This window comes from Sylvia atricapilla, chromosome 5, assembly GCF_009819655.1.
Source record: "Sylvia atricapilla isolate bSylAtr1 chromosome 5, bSylAtr1.pri, whole genome shotgun sequence".
NCBI lineage: Eukaryota > Metazoa > Chordata > Aves > Passeriformes > Sylviidae > Sylvia > Sylvia atricapilla.
In genome coordinates this window covers 70,669,370-70,689,218 of record NC_089144.1, presented here as the reverse complement: position 1 = coordinate 70,689,218, position 19,849 = coordinate 70,669,370, and the positions used below count along the sequence as shown (strand labels likewise).

Genomic DNA, 19,849 nt, shown 5'->3' with positions numbered 1-19,849 from the left:
TAGCAGTGCAGATCTCCAGGTAAGTCTTGCTAAAAAGGTAGTAGTGTTTTTAGGAAAAAAAAAGATAGTAAACATGGTGCAGGACAGAACACATATCACATATGCATGTTTAATACTTAATGTTTACAGATCTGTGGATGCAGATCAATTTTACCAACAAGTGCATTAAGAGATCTCCAGTACACTTTGCAAAGTGAAATTAGTGACAGTATAGTCCTGCACTTCATAAAAAGGGCTAAGCTACCTTCTTTGCTTGAAATAATCTCTTTTCTGTTGGTTTTAGTGCCATCTCTAATGTCTTTCCTCCTAGTTAAAGTGCATCTCCTCAAATCTGTTTTCCCCTCTTAAGGCTATATGTTATAGAGGGCTGTCAGGAGCTGCTGCAGGAAGAAAGGCTGCAGCTTTGAAAGGCATCAGTCTCAAAAGGAGTGGTCCAAATTACCAGGGATGCTTTGAAGAATGGATCACTTTTCAAATCTCTGGGACATGCAGGGGAAAAACAGAAGACTGCCAGATTGAAAAGGCAGGGAGACAGACTAGGTGATATGTGACAACTGCTGTGAATATGGTTAGCCCGGATTAAAATGAGACAAACCCTCTCCCAGTTGTCAAAGACTATTCCAAAAGGTAAGGCATCACCAACCTTTCAAAACCAGAAACCAGTGTCTTGGATTTTGGTCACTGCCCTTGTGCTTTACATTCATTCTGTTGGTGGTTGGTTGTTTATTTTTCTGCAGTCACCAACATTATCCTCTGTGGGATTTATCCCTCAAATGCGTCTCTCCTCCATACATGCACTCTTTGAATGTGTGTTCCTTACTGGACTGTTGTAGAACTGCTCCTGGAGGGGTGGCTGCTTGCAGCCCTGTCTCTGCACCTGGACAGGACCCTGGCAGAAGGTCTGGAGGTGGTCATACTGACACAACTTTTCCCTCCAGGGCAGAAGGATCCACATGGCTGTGGGAGAATCCCCCAGAACTGAGTTAAGAGGAAAATGCAGACAGGAGAGGTGGATTGGCTTAGTCCTCACTGCCTAAGCTGTTTGCATTCTGCTTCCCAGCCCCAGAGATGAGCAGTTATCATGACTGGTCCTCCACTGCTGACAGGATCTTTCTGGGGCACTTGTATCACTTAGAGAAAAAAACTGTTCTGAAAGAGAATTGCAGCGCTTTCAAACACTCTTCAGAGCAAGTCGTGAGAGTAAAAATGGGCCTTCCAAGACTGCCAGGAGCAAAGAGGGGGGGAAAGGCAGGTGGGTTTTTTTTTTTAAGAGCTTACAAACCAAGTTTTCTTTTACCTTTCTCTGCTTCACCGTCTCAGTGCTACCTGCTTAAGGTGTGGTTTCAATGGTGCCCTAAGCAGCATCAAGCAGGAATTACCTGGTATACAGGGCTAGTTGCCAGTCAGTGGTTGCTGTCCAAGGAGCAAAAATCAGGTGCACTTCATAACTTTTAAAAGAACTGTAGGGCTGACTGGCTGGCTGCCCTCCAGTTGCTGATGCTGGTAAAATTATGTGATTTGCCTAAGCTGGGATTTCTAGCACCCTTTGCCTTCGAATGTACAAGCCCACAGACAGCATTCAAGAATTACTGTTGGGGAAAAACTGGATCTACCATTATTCTGTGTTGCCACGAAACTTTCTCAAAGTTCAAGAAGTAGGCAAACAACCTCCCAACAAAGCTGTGTACAAGGCTCTGTAGCATCTCCAGTTGATTCAGTGTGCTTGCCATAGGGAAATTGAATTCAGAGAACAGAGAACAGATATATTAAGCAATATATCCCATAGATTTTTGGACCAGACTGTGTGCGCTTTCTGTGGAAACCCAAAGACAGCACCTCTGTGTATGCTTTCCAGATGATGGTCTCATTAAGCCCCATATAGTACCCCTCTCTTTATAGTCCATTATTAAAACCTCAGGAGAAAATGGGAGCCTCCAAACTGGCTAAAAAGAACAGATGAGGTTCTGAGAGGGGAGCAGGTTGTAGCATTTAATGGGATGGTGACTGACTGTTGCTCTTCCTGTCTCCTGGCATTTTACCTTAAACTGCTTGATAGCTAAAATAACATGCAACCATTTTGGCAGCCTGCAGGAAAGTGGGTGCTTGCAAAACCCACTATATGTACTGGCTCTGCCCAAAGTTCTGCAGAGCCTTTCCCCACACATGAATAAACAAACTGTGTCTACAGCCTCAGACACTGTCCCCACAGTGGGCATCTCGGGCCCCACACCATTCCTATCAGCTGCAGCTGATACAGAGGAACATGGTCAGGACAGAGGGATCCCAGTATGTTACCGTGAGGATGTTGGGCTGATTCCATTCTGCTTCAAGAAAGAGCTTGAAACTATCCCTCCTATGCATGAGCACCCCTGTGCTCCCCATCTTAATCCTTGCTCCCAGCTAAGGAGCTCCATCTCAGAAGGAATACGACACTAGCCCCACCTCCCTGCTACCCCTTCGCAGTTCCGGGCGTCAAACTGCATACGCCGATCGCATCTGGCTGTGCTGCCACCTCCCGAGAGAAAGCAGCAGCCTCGGCTTCGGCTCAGAGGAAAGGAATGGTTCCACAGCCAGACTCTCAGCCTGCGCAGGGTCCCAGAGAAGCCGAGAGTCTCCACGCTGCCTGCAGCCTGCGGAAGAAAGACGTGGGCTCAAGAGTCGCCACAACCTCTAGGTCAGCTGCAGCCTGGACAGCTCTGTTACTCACAAGGCTGGAGAAGCAGGAGGGTGAGACTGCCTACAGTAACTGAGAAAAAAAAAAGTGTACACAGGGAAGAGTGAGGGCTTGGAAGAGAGAAACAATGTTTAACCTGAGCTGGGATCCCAATGAGATGTCAGAGGCAGGTTAGGATGTAATTGAGAGAGAGGACAAGCCTTTCAGAGGGTAACAAACAGAAAAGCAGTAATTAAGGGAGTAGTAATTGTTAATCTGAATATCCCAGAAGAACTGCATGAGCTAGTAAGAGGCTATGAGATAGTGCAATCTCCTGCACTGGACTATCTGAGTATCAGGTCACAATCTGGATCTCTTTCATTGCTCAGATAAGAGTTTTCAAAGTGGCTCCTTTTAAGGAGCATTAAAAAAAAAAAAAAAAAAACAAAAAAAAAAAAACTCAATACAAGTAGTTACATTCATTTACTACTGCATGTAAACAATACTGGTAGATTTGCCAGGCTAATTAGCTGTAGCCAGGAAAAAGCATAAGAGTAACCAGAGTAGTAACACAAGCTTGCCTACATATAAATCAATAAACTCCTACTGATTTGGGAAATCCATAAACCTTCAGAAACATGAAGGGAGGCGGTTCCAGACTGCTGTGTGGGAGACACTAAAACACTGTTTACAGATATTCTTATCTACAGTTTTTCCTGACAAAGTTGAATGTGTGGAGAGAGTCATACAGAGGAAACAAGCACTAAAATCAGACAATTTTTTTTTTTTTTTTTAATACAGCGGTCTGGAAGCTACCTCTACTGAATGAAAGATTTTGATGATTTTTGAAAAGAAGTTGACAGCCATTGAGCTGTGTCTTGGTTTGGCAAAACAGGTATCTGCCAGGGAAAACGGGATGTTCCCTTGGAATGGAGAATGTACACCCCCCCCCCCCCCAATTTATGATAATTTGGCAATTAAAGGCTTTTCAGGCAAAGATTTGGGAATAGAAATAATGGTTCCTTCCTAGAAATATTAAGAATACAAATGTAGTGGTACCAAAACTAAGCAAACAAAACAAACAGAAAATCTTAGAAAACCCTGACAGAGTCAGAAATACAGCCTGATGCCCTGTTGGTCCAGGGTGTTGGAAGCAGTCCAAAGTAAGCCCCCTCTTGGAGTGGCAGATGTAGTTCTGTTGGAGTAGGGATGGTCCTTGTAGAAAAAAGAAGAGTCCAGCAGTGGTGAGATGGGTCCAGTCTTCCTTCAGGATTTCAGTGGAAAACCAGTGGTTGGTATCCCTACATCTCGGTTTTTATCTGGATAGGAATGGTTTGGCTCCCACCACTTGGCAGAGCATCTCACAATGGGGTGATGTAATGTGTCATATCATTACTGAGCCTGAAAGGCCCATTAACAGAAGATATCGCCTGGAGGGTGGAAAGAGATAAGGAACAATGCCCCTACCTGGTTTTAACAGCTGGCCCATTATAAGAAGGCAGCTGCTCCACTTCCCCCTGGGGTTACAAGTGATAAGAAGAGATACTTCCTTTGGAGTTACACCTCACTAACCATTTTCAACAGATGGAATAGAATAAACTTTTTTTTTTTGTTACATAACCCAAGACAAGCTGTAGCTTTGCATTTGCCTTCCTGTATCAATTCTTTGTTCTTTTCCTAAGAAATACAGTATCCCAAAATTCATCCAAAGTTCTTGTAATAGAATCAAGTTCCTAAGCACAGGCCCTGCTCAGTAAGATAATTCATTAGCCTTTGCCATCCTTCTTTGTCACAATAGGAAAGATGCTACTGTCAGTAGAAGCACCTTGTTGAAGTCCCTGGTAGTCATAGCAAAGGCACCATTTGACAATTGAAAACTGTGAAGATCCAAGGTTTTCTGGTGGGTTTTGTTGTTACTGTTGGTTTAAGGCAGGGGAAATGTTGAAGTGAGTTCAAATGTGATTTCAGGGAATAAATTAAATAATTTTATATCCTTTCTTCTTAGAAAGACACAAAGGAATGGGAAAAAATAGCCCACGGACATGACAATTTCTGGTACAAAAACTATATGGATATTACAAAAGAAGCCAAGAGTGAGGGAGCCATCAATCCTCTGCCTCTCATACCAGCAGGAACAAAAAGTTTTGGTACCTAACTCAGATAGTCCTCCTCAGAAAGCAGGATATGAACTATTTCTGGCATTTAACAACTCTTTTATAAGTACATATTATATTACTGGCTTTTCTCAAATATTAAAAATGAATACTATATGTATTATGCTGGAAAAAACTTTGTTAATATAGTTTATTTTATTGACACAACTTAGAAATAGTATGGTAAATGTATTTCTTAGGCTATATCAAGGTATTAAAATAAAGACTGCTTTTGTAAATTTAACCCAGCGAATGGAAAGATAATCAGAAAACCCCCTTAGCATTCCTGGATTATTTTATCCAGATGAAGATGACCGTGACCAGAGCTCCAGAGAAGGAATTTATTGAACCTCTGTTATCTGGAGTGTCAGACTTTGTGGAGCCACTGGAGAACTGATTTGCAGGACAATAGTTGGGGGGGAAATTAAAATTAAGCAGAAACATCCAAACTTGAGAGAAATGTTGGAATGATGTATGAGAATTTATGAATATGCAACAAGTTGATGCTTTTAACGAACGAGTCTTCGTTAGCAAATCATGCTTTCTGGCTGCATGCCAGGCACACCGGCCGAGATCCTTTGCTTTATTTCTGTTTACTAATGGTCTCATTCTCTTATTAAACTATTTTTTAAAACATTTACCAAGAAAGCAAACCTCGTTTTTTACAACTCTCTAGACAAAGACAACATGCTGATGTTAGCCTTGCTTTGGACTTCACTGGAAAGTTCATTACAGCATCTAGATCAGCAAATCCCAAAAGAGATGGTGTCTCTGCCAGTTCCATACTGAACATACACTGAACGTATCTTGCTTGGGTTTTGTAACCAAAAAAAAAGTTTATTCTATTTTATCTGTTGAAACCTAGTTGGGGAGATTTTCTTTATCTGTTGTAACTCCAGCAGGTGGGGGTAACTGCCTTCTCTGATAACAAGCCAGCTGTTAAAACCGGGTGGGGCATTCTTGCTTATCTCTGTTCATTATTCCACTACCCCATGGGGATATCTTCTGTTAATGGGCCATTAAAGCTCTCCAATGACATGACACATTACATCATACTATTGTAAGATGCTCTACCCAGGGAGGAGGAGCCAAACCATCTTCACCTAAATAAAAAGGAGCCACAAGTGTCACCAGGCGTCCAGTGTTCCCACAGGATTCCCAAAGGAAGACTGGACCCATCTCTGGACCCTTGGCTCCACAGGATCGTCGCTGCTTCCAACAGGACCACATCTGCCACTGCAGGAGGGCTGACTTTTGGACTGTTTCCAACACCCTGACCAACAGGGTGCAGATTGTATTTCTGACTCTGTCAGGGTTTTCTAGGATTTCCTGTTGGTTTGTTTGCTTATTCTTTTGTATTAAATCCCTAGTAAAGAACTGTTATACCTACTTCCAAAATCTTTGCCTGACAGCCTTTTAATTGCAAATCTGTAATGATTTGGAAAGGGGGAGTGGAGGGAGCTTATATTCCAAGGGAGACTCCAGTCTTCCCTGGCAGATACCTGTCTATCTAAACCAAGACAGTTAAACATCATTTATTTCCTTTAATTTCTAAAATCAGCGCAAATGGATCTCCAGAACATCAGTGGAAAGAAGGGCCATTTGAGGCGGTGAGGTTTAACTGATCAGAATACAGGAGCTCCCCAATGCTGACAGCCGCAGGAAATGCAGAAGATAGGAGCAAGCAGAGAAGCAAGTGTAAGTGCATATCCTACTTCTTTGATAATTTTTACTTTTGGTAGTTTTTGCTTTTGGTAATTTACCACTGCAAACTGACTTAGTCCCTTTTCTCTGCCTTGCTGTCATGGTGGGGATTTCGTGGTTTTTTCCTTTTCTCTTCTGCTCACCACATTCATGAGTTTTATTTCTCAACATAGTTTAATTATTCACTGACATGTGCTAGGAGAAAGAGGAAAGGGCCATATCCAGCACTAGAAGCACACTCCCACTCACCTGCAGTCAACAAGACTTTAAAGAATAGAACAAGATGGAACAGCTTTGGGGAGGTTTCAGTGAGACATATAGAAAGTTCTGAGTTTACGCCACTTAGTACCATGGAATTAATTCCTTTACCTCTGTGGGAACACACAAGACAGAGAGTAAGACAGACTTAATTAGCATGGCTGTTTTGATAACCAGGATGCCATGGCAGGAACAAACAGAGCTCTGAAGGCTACAGAAAATGGGATTAAACCTGCTTATGGGAAGAGGAGAGATTCAATCAACCCCCTGTGAAAAAGATGTTGTAAAATGCATAAGTTGTTTTATGATCTTTTAAGATAATTATTGTACTGGAAATTATTAGCCTTCCTGAATGGTATATAAGCTTTTGGAAAACCTGAGTAAAATCAAATTCTGATCACTGAATCAGTCTTCCTGTCTCTCTATCAGTTGTCAATATACCTCAATATATAGAAATATACAGAAATACTCATGCGTTAGAAGATCCTTATGTTCAAGTTCACTCACATCCTGTAACCTTTTGTGAGTCTGCAACCATTCAAGGTAATTGCACAAGTTTGAATGGGAATATTCTAAGTAATTTTGAGGAACCAGGAAAGCTGGAAAGAGGCCAGAAATCTACCAGTAGCACACATCCCCAAACCATTAGCAGTCACCATCAGACCCTTTTGAATCCCTGAAGAAGACAAAACAAAGGCCCATTCTCTTACCTCCCTTTGTTCATACAAGAACCTACGTTTTCGTTGCTTTCATTTACTTCTCTCCAAAATGCCTATCAAACAGCAATCTTCAGTTAGAAAGGGGTGTAAAACTGAAGAAGAGCCCTTAAAACTCTTCTTTCATGTGGCAAAATTGTCAAATAATACAAATAATTCAAACATTTTGGAGAATATAAGGAGAACTGGTCACCTATTTCCTCAGTTCTAGGACACAGGAAAATGGAGCAGATGATAATTTATCTGCATAAGAGTGGGTGGGAGAGGTTGAGGGGACCAATAGCCTCCAGAAATTCGGGAGTGCAACTTGCATTCCCATGTTATTGGATTAATAATTCAGATAGTTGCTTATACTAAACCAGTTTTCCCTCAATTTACTGTACTATTTCTTCCTATTTACTGCTTTCACCCCTGCTTTCTCTCACTGCCTATTTTAGTCTATGATTCTATGATTGTTGGTGTTTTTAAACTCAGTCATTAAAATCCAGGTTTTAACAGGTTTTTTTACAGGTTTGTTGAAAGGTAGAATTTATCAGGTAATCTTTCCCTTCAACAAATGCCAATCTTATTCCATCTTATTTGTGTTACCAGTCAATATGGAATGAATTTCTTTGCTCTGAGAGCAAAATCTTTGAAATCCCCCTGTAGACTTAAGGGTTGTGAAGATCAAGGGGCTTCTCTGCAGTCCTGCAAAGGTCTTCAGTGATGTTTTAGGAGGGTGGAAAAATGTCAGTATGTGTTATGGTTTGAAAACAAACCAAGTGAGAGGCTCTAAGTCAGAACTACAATTTAATGAGAGGAAAAACAAAAAATAAAACAAAATAAACGCAACAATACAAAAAGAAAAAAACCACTGACATAGTCAGAATACAACCTGATCAGGGTGATGGAAGCAGTCCAGACGAGGTGGTCTTCCTGAAACAGTGATCCCGTAGAAAGGTCTGGTAGCTCCGGTCCTCTGGAAATCCAGTGGGTGAGGGTTGCTTCCAAATCCCAGCTTATATCCAGGTGAGAGTGCTTGGCTCCTCCCCGTGGGTGGAGCATCTCACAATGGGATGATGAGTCATGGAAGAGGGCCTTGATGGCCCATTAGAGAGAGTCATGCACAAGGCATTGATGGGCCATTAACTGAAGATGGTGATAGAATACATCCTAAACTACAACCCAGGACAGTATGAAAGCTCCAAAGCTTTACCAAAGCTCCTGCAAAGGCAAACTGAAGGTTGAAAACCCTGGGTATCCCAATCTCTAGCAAACAGGAACTACAGGGGATTTCCTTTAAACTCACTTTGGATCTCTTGAACTTGTGAGATGTGTACGAGGCTTCCTCCTGTCAGAATCTGGTGAGTGGTGGCATTTCTGCCTTGTTCACTACAGTTACAGTTGCCAAGAGAAAATACTAAAAACAATGGGTAACAGGTTTACAAATACACCTTTTGGCTGAACCCTGGATGTTTGCTTTTTACTGTTTTACTGTTTTATAGTCATTCCTCCTTTCCTGACAGGGATGAACAGCCTTCACTCAATTAACTGTATCTCTCTTGTGTTCTTTGTTCAAGGTAGAAAGAAAGTTCTCTAAGAACTTGGAGGGCACATTTGGGACTCACAACACAACAATCGTTTGTTTGTGGTGGCTTAATTTAATTTGGATTTCACATCAATTCGTTGAACAGCTGAGGAACCCCATGTAGACACACTTATTTGCCTTAAGAGTTGTCTAAAATCAGTTCCCAATCGATTTAAGTTCCACTGATCAGATGTAAATATATACTTAAAAGGTCAATACAACCTTTTGCATTGATTTAATGAAATTATATTGAAAGCAATGCTTGCAGAAGCTGGTGCAGCTCTGTGTAAAAGCTGTCTGAATTAGTGTAATACTGTCAAAAAATGGAGAAACATTTCTCTCCCTTGAAGTTTGCAAATTCAATCTCTTGATTGAATTCTAGCAAGACAGAGGCTGATGGATCTCTCCTATGATGGAACCTCATATTGATTTTATAATTTGCTATACAAAACAAATGCCTAATTCAGTAATACACACATTTTATGCCTACCTTTAATGGTGTTGATCTAAACCCTTCATATATACACTTTAGCTCAAAAGCACAATATATTCCTTCTTCAATATGAAATTTTGAAATGTGGATATGTTTTTGAAATCATGATCTTTAAAAGTGTCTTGGATGAATCCAGGTATATATGATTTAAAAAAAAAATCGAGAAATAACAGCATGAAGAATCACTTATGTCAGGAGCCTATTGCACTGTTTAACAGGTGCAGATATCTATGATGAATTAAGCCTCATTTGTGCTGAGTGGTTGAATTGCTGAGTATCTTGGTCTGAAAGACAGGTGTCTGCTAGGGAAGGCAAAAAGCCTCCCTTGGAATAGACATTGTGAACCCCCTCCCATCAAATGATTATAATTTTGAAATCAAGGGGCTCTCAGGCAAGGATATGAGTGGTGGGAATAACTATTCTTTACTAGTATATGTAATAAGGCAAACAACAACAACTATCGGCATTACAACAAAACAGAAGCAGGAATGTGGTGGCAGCCTTCTCGGCCGAGACGGGCAGGGATGGAGGAGAGGCTTTGCTGCACAGAGCCTGGGGCAGGCTGGCCCCGGTGCCCCTGCAGGACTCTGAGCACCGAGGGATGGAGGAGAGGCTTTGCTGCACAAACCCCGGGTCAGGCTGGCCCCGGTGCCCCTGCAGGACTCTGAGCACCGAGGGATGGAGGAGAGGCTTTGCTGCACAGAGCCCGGGGCAGGCTGGCCCCGGTGCCCCTGCAGGACTCTGAGCACCGAGGGATGGAGGAGAGGCTTTGCTGCACAAACCCCGGGGCAGGCTGGCCCCGGTGCCCCTGCAGGACTCTGAGCACCGAGGGATGGAGGAGAGGCTTTGCTGCACAGAGCCCGGGGCAGGCTGGCCCCTGCAGGACTCTGAGCACCGAGGGATGGAGGAGAGGCTTTGCTGCACAGAGCCCGGGGCAGGCTGGCCCCTGCAGGACTCTGAGCACCGAGGGATGGAGGAGAGGCTTTGCTGCACAGAGCCCGGGGCAGGCTGGCCCCTGCAGGACTCTGGGCACCGAGGGATGGAGGAGAGGCTTTGCTGCACAAACCCCGGGGCAGGCTGGCCCCAGTGCCCCTGCAGGACTCTGGGCACCGAGGGATGGAGGAGAGGCTTTGCTGCACAGAGCCCGGGGCAGGCTGGCCCCGGTGCCCCTGCAGGACTCTGAGCACCGAGGGATGGAGGAGAGGCTTTGCTGCACAAACCCCGGGTCAGGCTGGCCCCGGTGCCCCTGCAGGACTCTGAGCACCGAGGGATGGAGGAGAGGCTTTGCTGCACAGAGCCCGGGGCAGGCTGGCCCCGGTGCCCCTGCAGGACTCTGAGCACCGAGGGATGGAGGAGAGGCTTTGCTGCACAGACCCTCGGGGCAGGCTGGCCCCTGCAGGACTCTGAGCACCGAGGGATGGAGGAGAGGCTTTGCTGCACAAACCCCGGGGCAGGCTGGCCCCGGTGCCCCTGCAGGACTCTGAGCACCAGGCTGGAGCGGCAGGAAGGAGCAGCAATCCCGGGCTGGGGGATGAGATGTTCCAGAGGCTCCCTGGTGGTAACTGGACCTGCGGCAGGTCCCGGCAGGGCGAGGGGCTGCGGGGCCACAGCGCACAAAGGCCCAGAGCAGCGCCCGAGAAGCGGCGGGGCCGGGACAGGGCAGGAGAAGGCGAGCTCAGAATTCCCGGGCACACGGGCAGATGGTGGTAGGTCCCTAGGACTGGACTCCAGTGATGACAGCGAATTCTCCCCCAGTAAACAACAGCTTGACTCTTCTTCCGATGCCGAGACGAAGAGAGAGCGCAACTGTCCCCAGCCCTGTCCTTTACCTGTCCCCAAAACTCACGCTATCTTCCCCCTCAGTGAGAAACTCCCAGAGATAAAAGCAGTGCAGCCAGGTGCTACCCTCCTCTCCTTTGGCCACTTCTTCGTTTTGCTTGAGTACTCTTAAGTACCCAGTAGTTAGTTAGCAACTTATGGGAAAAAATTCTACAGGTAAAAAAGAAATCTAACCCCCCAACACGGAGGAATCCCTGTATTGGTATGTGAAATATTTACTATGTATAGCTGGAGAGATTCCCAGGAATTCTGAAGAAACACATTAATGCACAAGAGCAAACATCCTTTCCTCATAAGACTTGTGAAATCATAAGCTTTTGTCTCTCTGTATCTTACACAGACTTTTAAAAAAACTATCTTAATTGTCCATAGAAATGTAACAAGGGTAACTATTAGGAAAGTCTTTTTTGATAGAAATGTTTTCTCTCTGTTCAGGAGAGCTGCTGTTGTAAACACTAATATCCAAAATAAAACACACTTTTATTTAAATTACATTTTTCTTCGCCCTATGTAGAAATTGCCTTTTTTTAATGGAAAGGTGAGAAACCACATGTTACTTTAAACAATTTCAGATGCCCAAAAGAGAAGAGTATACTGGGATCACTTTAAAAAAGCGCATTAACTTAGAAGTTAATAGCTAATATTTGGCTGGGAATTATTTGCATGTGTTCTTTGAATAAGGAGCAGTAATTCCACTGTGGATTTCTGTATCTGTGGGACAACCCAAACAGTGGTACAAAGGTAGAAGAGACTTCCATTTGTCATCTAAAAATTCTGGGTTCCCATCTGTAATATGAAATCTGGGTTTGCTATCTAGGATAATTCATCTTCATGACAAATACGAGTAGCTGAAGTTCTTAGAGTGTTACAATATGCAGGGGAAAAAAGGATACCAATAGCAGGTTCATGCAGACAAGAAAAGTTTCAAACAAGTATAAGCCATGTTCCTTGCAGCTGAGGAGCCACATAAAAAACCCAACCAAAAGCAGACAGCAGTAAGAGCCAGTATGAATTGTGCTATATTGAAGACTGATAATGAGAGCCATGAAAGCTCAAGAGTTTACATGAGCAGCCTATAAAATGCTAATGTAACTAACACCAGGGAACTCTGTAGAAACCATCCTTCTGCAAATTCAAAAGTATATTAAAAAATATCAGATTATTTCCAGGACAAGAATAGTATATGCATACAAATTTGCAAAGTTAATTTTTTTTAATCTCTTTGTGATTCACAGGCATATGTCACCAAGGTATGCATACAATTTTCAAATATATATTTCTCTGAGATCAAAGCGAGTCCTCTGTCCCACCTGATAAAAAAAAAAAAAAAAAAAACATAAAAAAACAAAAAAAAAAAACTGCTTCTGAATTTAAATTCAGGGAACCTGAACATGAGTAGTACGAATGTCATTCCATCCTCTAAACACTGTGGCTATGCAGTGGACTGCTAAAATATCTGAAGAACTTCTATAAAATGGCTGTGAACAATATTATTTTTTAACAGATGATTGTGGCAGTATTTTGCATGCTTTATTCATATTACATAGAAAAGAGTAGGTGTGCAAGGCAGAGTATATATCTGTGTGCTGTCTTTGAACTTACATTGGGGACATTTCAACTTCTGAATTATCAGGGAAAGAGTATATTAAAAAGGCAACAAATTTTTATTATTATTTCTTTCTTCTTATTTTTTTTTAAATTTACTATGAGGCACAGAAAGCAGATGGACAGCTGTCAAGTTGTCAAATCTTTTTTTTTTTCCCCTGGAAGATACAAAGTGCCCACATAACAAAGTGATGAAGTGTTTCTCCATGAACATTGCATGCTTTAGGCTAAACCCATTGCACTAGTTTATTTTAACTAAAATTGCAGAATAAATGAAGAAAACATTTTATTGCAACATTGAGCATTTTAATTAAAAAGGGAATTGTGGCTTCTGCCATTAGCACTATCACATTCATAGAGACCTTGCATTCTCACAAAATAGACATTTCCTTCTGCCCCACATGCAAAAGCTCATAGGGAGCCTGTTGCCCCATGCAGTGGTTTCACATTCACCGATTTTGACCTTTCTCAGCCAAGGCACTATTTGTGTGTGATTGTTTGGGTATCTACCAGAATTCTGCTGTGAGGTAGGATCACAAGAGAAGCAAAAGCAAGCCCAAAGTTAAAGGTTACAATGATTTATTAACATACACACACAAAAGAAAATGAAAAATCAAAATGAAACCTCCAAAACACTCTTCCTCCCACCACAAAGTGTTAACTTTCCCACAAACAATGTAAAGAGACAAAACTCAGAATTCTAGGTCAGTAGCACCTATAAAATAGTCTTTCATTCTGTCTTTTGAGAGAGAGAAGTATCTCCTGATTTATTCTGGTAACTTTCCACAAGAGAAAGAGTCGTCTTGTGGCTTTTAACCCTCACAAAAGCAGCCTGCCCAGGAACTTCTGCAGTTGTGGTCCTCTCATATCACACATCCTTTTCCATGACTACATATGGGCTATGGACTCATGCATACTCGGCTGTCATTTTTAAAGATAAACAACTTCAAAGGCAAAGGATTCTTCATCTCAGGGAACAGAGATGCCTTCTCACTTCTTCACTAGTGCAGAGGGCCTCTCATCTCTCTCTGTTCAAGCATCTCATGGGATCACTGAATCACAGATTCTAACTCAGTATTCGCTCTGTCAATCACAGATACCTTTGCTCAAATCCACAACTCTGAATAATCATCTCCCCAATCCATATTGTCCACAATTTAAAGGAATATTCTAGCATATTCACATTACAGTCTGTTACCACCGCTCATAGGAGATTTTCAGCCTAGGACCAAGGCAACTTGTCATCTCTTCCTCACTTAGGATACTTCTCTTTCACTGACCCTATTGAGAGTGATTCTTCCAGTAAAGGGGTGGCCAGATCAGCTGGAAGATTCCCCCCCCCCCTCCATTATTTGAATGCATCATTAATTATTAATGTTTCAAATACTCATTGGAATATGACAGAGAACATCAGTCACTTCCATCAAGACTGGAATTCATGGGAGCTAAAGTCCTTTACTAACAACTAAAACATTGCTGGGATAACACTGGAAACACTTGTTCCTATTTCCACAGACTCAGCAATGCTTCAGCTGGCCTTTTTATGAGAACCAGCTGGGGGTATGATATGTAATAGCAGCCTGTACAGAAACCATGCTTCCAGTCACAGTCTGGAACATGCCAGTTCAAGACTACTGTAATCTTAAGTCTTGGGAGATTTTACTAGGAGCAGTGAAAAGGATGCATTAAAACTGTTATATATTAAACAGCTACAAAATTAATTGCAATTCATATTGTTAACTTTTGCTAATCAGTTCATCTTTTGCCTGAAATGTTACTTTTTTATAAAATGTGTTCATTGCATAAAAAAGCTAGAAATAAAGAATCAACTTCTTCCTTGCCCAGATTTTTATCATAAAGAGTGTTTTTAATCTCCTGGTTTATGTAACTATTTCAAAGTTGGTGGAAGAGGATGTGATATCTGCAACAAGTATAAATTTCAAGAATGCTTCTATTTTGAGGTAAACTAATACTTTATTGAAAAAAATAACACACTTAATAAAGAAGCTAAGGGAAATTGTTGTTCCTTGATGCTGGTGACTGCTAAAACTTCCTGAAATGGATTAAATATTATCAATCAGTCCAGCCATCTCCAGATAAAATGAAATAATTATTTGTGTGCAAGCAGGTTACAAGAGATTGAATGGAAGACACTGAAAAGAGAGCAAAATTACATGACTGGCTTGAGAAGATAGAGGAAATAATGAATTCAAAAAAAGCGATAGAGATTATCCATCACCGAGTGCTCAGTTTGCAATCGCTCTGTAATTTAGGCACTTCTCTTGAATTAATTACTGAAGAATGAAATGTAAAAGTGTATGTGCTTCCCCCTGTGATATAGGTTAGCACGTGGTCAGAGTGTAATGAACCACGTGTAAATGTATCAGTCTCTGAGGGTTCAGCCTTTACAGAGAAGTGGCTAAAATTAATTTCAGCAAAAGTGCTCTTCAGAGGTTGTTTTGTAAAGCAAAAGGTTTACTTAAGGAAAAATTACAAACGTTACAGAAAACAAAGGAAAAGCTGCTCACAGGTATCCGAGAAAACCTCTGACACCCTGCTGAAACACTCCAAAAAGCCTCTCACTTCCTTTTTGCTCCTTCCTAAATACTTAATGTTTTAGGAGGGACAATTTGGCCTGCTGCAAATAGGGAGAGACACAGGATTTGAAGAACAGTGAAAAGATTGAATAGGTGCTTCTCTCTTGGCAGTGAGCCAATCACTGCTAGGACAATATGGAAAAATCTAGGTAAACTTCCTAAAATGTCTAGAGGTAAACTGAAACTCTTTCCCTATTTGGAAGCACCTGCTGGGGGTACATTACCACACCCCTGTTTGAATTGAAAAGGGAAGTGTGCAGAAAAGCACATGGTGTGTGTACATACGCTTACTGTCCTTCTCCTCCAGGTGTGGAATAATGTTTCACAGAGACATCCTCCTGGTTATTGTTTGGGGTTGGGAAAGATTTTTCCAGGGCAAATTAGGTTATGGGTCCTGTAAAAGGTCATCCCTTCTTTTAACTGCACTCAGTGGCATTCATGTCTTCTAGCATACAATCTAGAGCAAGCTTTCCAATGGAAATGTTCTGAAAATACCAGGTGACAGGATGAAAACATCTCTGCCACAGTATATTTCTTGTCTGTTAAATATACTGTAGCCAGATCAATGCAAGTATACCAAGTGGCATGGGGAAAAGTTGGAGGTACACAAAGTTTGTATTGTGCCTGTTAGATTTCAAATGTAAAGTAAGACCAACAAACAATGAGGATTTTAAGGAAAGACCTTTGCTGTTGAGGTGGTTAAAGTGATCAAAAGTAACAGAATACACACAAGAATGGGCCTTACCTGAAACACCAGACTGTGAATGCAGAATGTCACCCAAGAGACAACATCGACTCAGGATTACTCGGTTCTCTCCTTTGTACTTACTCTTCAGGTTTGGAGTTTTCTTTCACTTTGTTTTGGCATGAGTAATCTGTGCTCATAGCCAGATGATTCAGGGAATAAAGGGAAGACAGAGAATGTCTCGACAATATTTGTGTCCTGTAGAGTTGCTTATTTTAAGAGAACAAACATGAAGGCAAAAAGAGGGGCAGGCAGGGCAGGTCCCAGTGTAGTATGGATCCAGGTCCAGAGGCGTTACTTTGCAGCCCCTTTTACATCATTACACTTAATTTTTTAAACACACCAAGATTATTTTAAGTACTAGGGGGAAAAAAAATAAAAAGGAGATGGCACAATTTCCAGAAGACTTGATTTTCTTTTTCATGTTCATACACATCCAAGACCTTTTCTATCAGAAGAGAATCATACAACACATATGTTTCTTCATTGTTCATTTTCTCTCTTTCCTCTCTGTTTCTTTGTCCTTCTTGCTAAACTGTGAATGGCCCTGTTGTGCAGCTCTGTGGACTCAGAAATGTGAATGAATTGCACAGTTGTAGATATTTTCACGGAAGCGCAGTCACAGTTCCACTGTCAAAGCTACACTGAACCCAGATCAGGTTCATTAAACATATAAAGCTGCTCCTTATCAGCTTTATAATGCCCAAACAGGCATTATAGGGGGTGGGGAGAAAAAAGTGCATAGATTTTTGATGATGGGGTGGTTAACAGCTGGAGCAGATGACTGAAAGAAGCCATTCTTCATGTGGTGGTGTGTTTTTCGTTAAACATATTTTTGTAAACCCTTTTGAATGGTTTGTTCCTATTTTTTCCCTCAGGTGGATGGTTTTACCCAAAGTTTTCTCCTCCGTCAACTGGCTGTCATTCACTCCCCAGACCTGCCTTTTACTCCATCTACATAAATGTCAAACCTCCTTAATCCCTGCCCTTTGTTCTAGAAAGTTCCCTATCAGTCCTTGTTGTCCCAACCCCCTGCCTAAACTCCTCCTGGGAATTCCCCTATTCCATGAGGCCCCATTGGTCAGTGTGGCCCTTTCCACTGCCATGGTCTTTCCTATTGGTTGTCATATTGTGAGCCCCTCCCTAATCTCCTCCCTGTTGTCTCCCGATTAGTTGAAGAATTGTACCCTCCCCCTGCACCTACCCTGTTTAAAAGACTGTGCCCAATGCTGCTTTTGGGCTTTTCATCTCTGCCCCACTTGGGGAATAAGCTCCTTTGAGAAGCGCAGGCAACTGTGTCATCTCCACCTTCTCCTTCTCCCTGCACGAGCCGCCTGATGAAGGCTTGATGCGTTATTACGGAGGGATCTGTTGCCGTGACACACAAACCACCAGGCTCAGCACGAAATTGAGGAGATGAAATGCAATGGCTGTAATAGAAAGGTGCTCGAACTACTTGATCAAAGATTGTTGGGGAAGATGGGACAGGAAGGGCTTACGGATATGATTGTCTGGTAAGAAATACTGGAGATGTAAAACGTGTGAGTGAAATAGAAATGAAGGCCAGCTTTGAGATGTAGGCATGGCAGGCAGGAGGACGGTGATTAGCTGGAGATAGGTTGAAGGACGGAAAACAAAAGGACCCAAGAATGCAGCCCCTCTCCACCCTGCCAAGGCATCAAGGGAAAAGGAGGTAAGAAAAGTAGTCTTCAGAGTTTAGAATAGAGGATGATATGGTAATATAGTAGTTCTCATAGGCTGCATGCAAAGTTTGTAGGTTTTGTATCTTGGCCGGTTGGTCACTGTAAATAAGAATATTCAGCACAAAAGGAGATATCACATGTTGGAACAAGGTCCTTTCTCTTCTTCTTCTACTTCCCTCTCTCTTACTGCTCTGACCTTGGCACTCTTCTGGCCTCTCTTACCCCTCTTAGCGTTTTTACCTCCCTTACCTCATACCCCCTTCTCTTTGGGGCTTCCCTTCAGCCGAGGCTGGTGGCTGAAAGCAGCCCTCTTTACCCACGACCCCTGCAATAAACCCCGTGTTTCTACAATATCTCAGGTCTGCAGAGTTCCCTCTCCCTGCCGTCCACGGATACCCCGACAAAAGATCTCCCTCCTACCCTTTAATTCAGTGACTCTATTAACCGAATACAGGCAAATATTGTGGAGGATTTCAACTCAGTCCTCTATTAGCTTATGAATAATTTAAAAATTGAGTCCTTCAAAAATGTGGCATTTGGTGCAATTCTTGTCTCAAATGACCCTAGAGAAACAGTTTATCAGTCTTCTAATTTATGACTAAAGTTTATTAAAATTTCAAAGAGTTGCACACTAGACTTTTATGTCTAATTGCGGAGATTAATTTACAGTTTTCAGTTTACTAGGACTTAAGTTTGTACTGTACTCCTAATTTCCATTAATTGCTATACTTGTTCAATTTTATATCCCTAAAATCCTAAGTTAGAATGATACATTTTGGTACAAAAGTCACACACAGTTTACAGTTTTAAGCTTCAAGAGAAATAATCACATCTTTCAGATAGCACATTCTCACTTTTTTTTTTTTTTTCAAAGGCACTCCTCAGGTAAGAATCACAGAATGCCGTCTCCCGGAAAAGCCTCTACTGCAGGGAAATAATATTATAAAAGTGAAAAAAAAAGCCTGAAGATGGAAGCAAAGGTAAAGCTATAGGGCAATGACTTACAGGAAAATTCATTGGAGAGATAAACTATTTGTTCAAATCCCAAGAATTATAAACCTTGGAACTTCTAGGGTAAAATTAAATGTAACAAGAAATCCAAACAAAGCGCAAGGAAATGAAGAGTCAAATGTCAAAACAATCTTAAATATGGTTTGAGAAAACATCATTAGAATCTCTAACTAGCTAGAAATCACAACATTTGTTTGCCTAATATGTGATGATTGTGTATAGATATTAATACACTTGGCATTTGAAGATGAATGATACCTTTCTACTTCATGGTGTGTAACTGAAAGCTCATGAGAAATCCCTCTCTGTTCTTCAGGGAAGACCAAAAAACCACAAGCCCTTAAAATTTTTTTTAATCATCTCCAAGTCCACAAATGTAGAACTATCTCAGTACAAACCGCATGGTTTTGCCTGGTTACAGTCACCACAGTAACACCCATGTAGCTGTTAAATAGCTCATCTTCTGGAAAAAAGAAGAGGATAAAGCATAAATTAGAAAGCAATATATGTACCAGATACTGCAATGCATCACAGGAGCACCAGTGTCACCATATGGAGTCTGACAATTGGTCAGTGCAACAAAGCACACCAGAGGCTGCAGCTTTTGGCTCCCAACTGGTATCTCTGCATGTCCAGAGGGGGAAGAGTTAGAAGGACATTTGGAGATTAAGGCCTCTGTGATAGGAGCAGCTGCATAGGGATGAGAGGACATTCCTGAGCTGTCAGTAGGACCGTGCCTCTCTGTCTTGCTGAGGAGAGGGAGACACAAACAACTGGGCTGATGGACCAAGGGCACAGCTTGCGA

General features: G+C 42.1%; 1 long non-coding RNA gene across 1 annotated transcript; it reads left to right on the top strand.

The window, feature by feature from the left end:
* Window positions 1–1,288: 1,288 nt before the first annotated feature.
* Window positions 1,289–19,174, top strand: LOC136361864 (uncharacterized). The gene is made up of 3 exons (XR_010743698.1): window positions 1,289–2,844; window positions 6,368–6,504; window positions 18,908–19,174. It is a non-coding gene; the product is annotated as an uncharacterized lncRNA (long non-coding RNA).
* The last annotated feature ends 675 nt before the right edge of the window (window positions 19,175–19,849 follow it).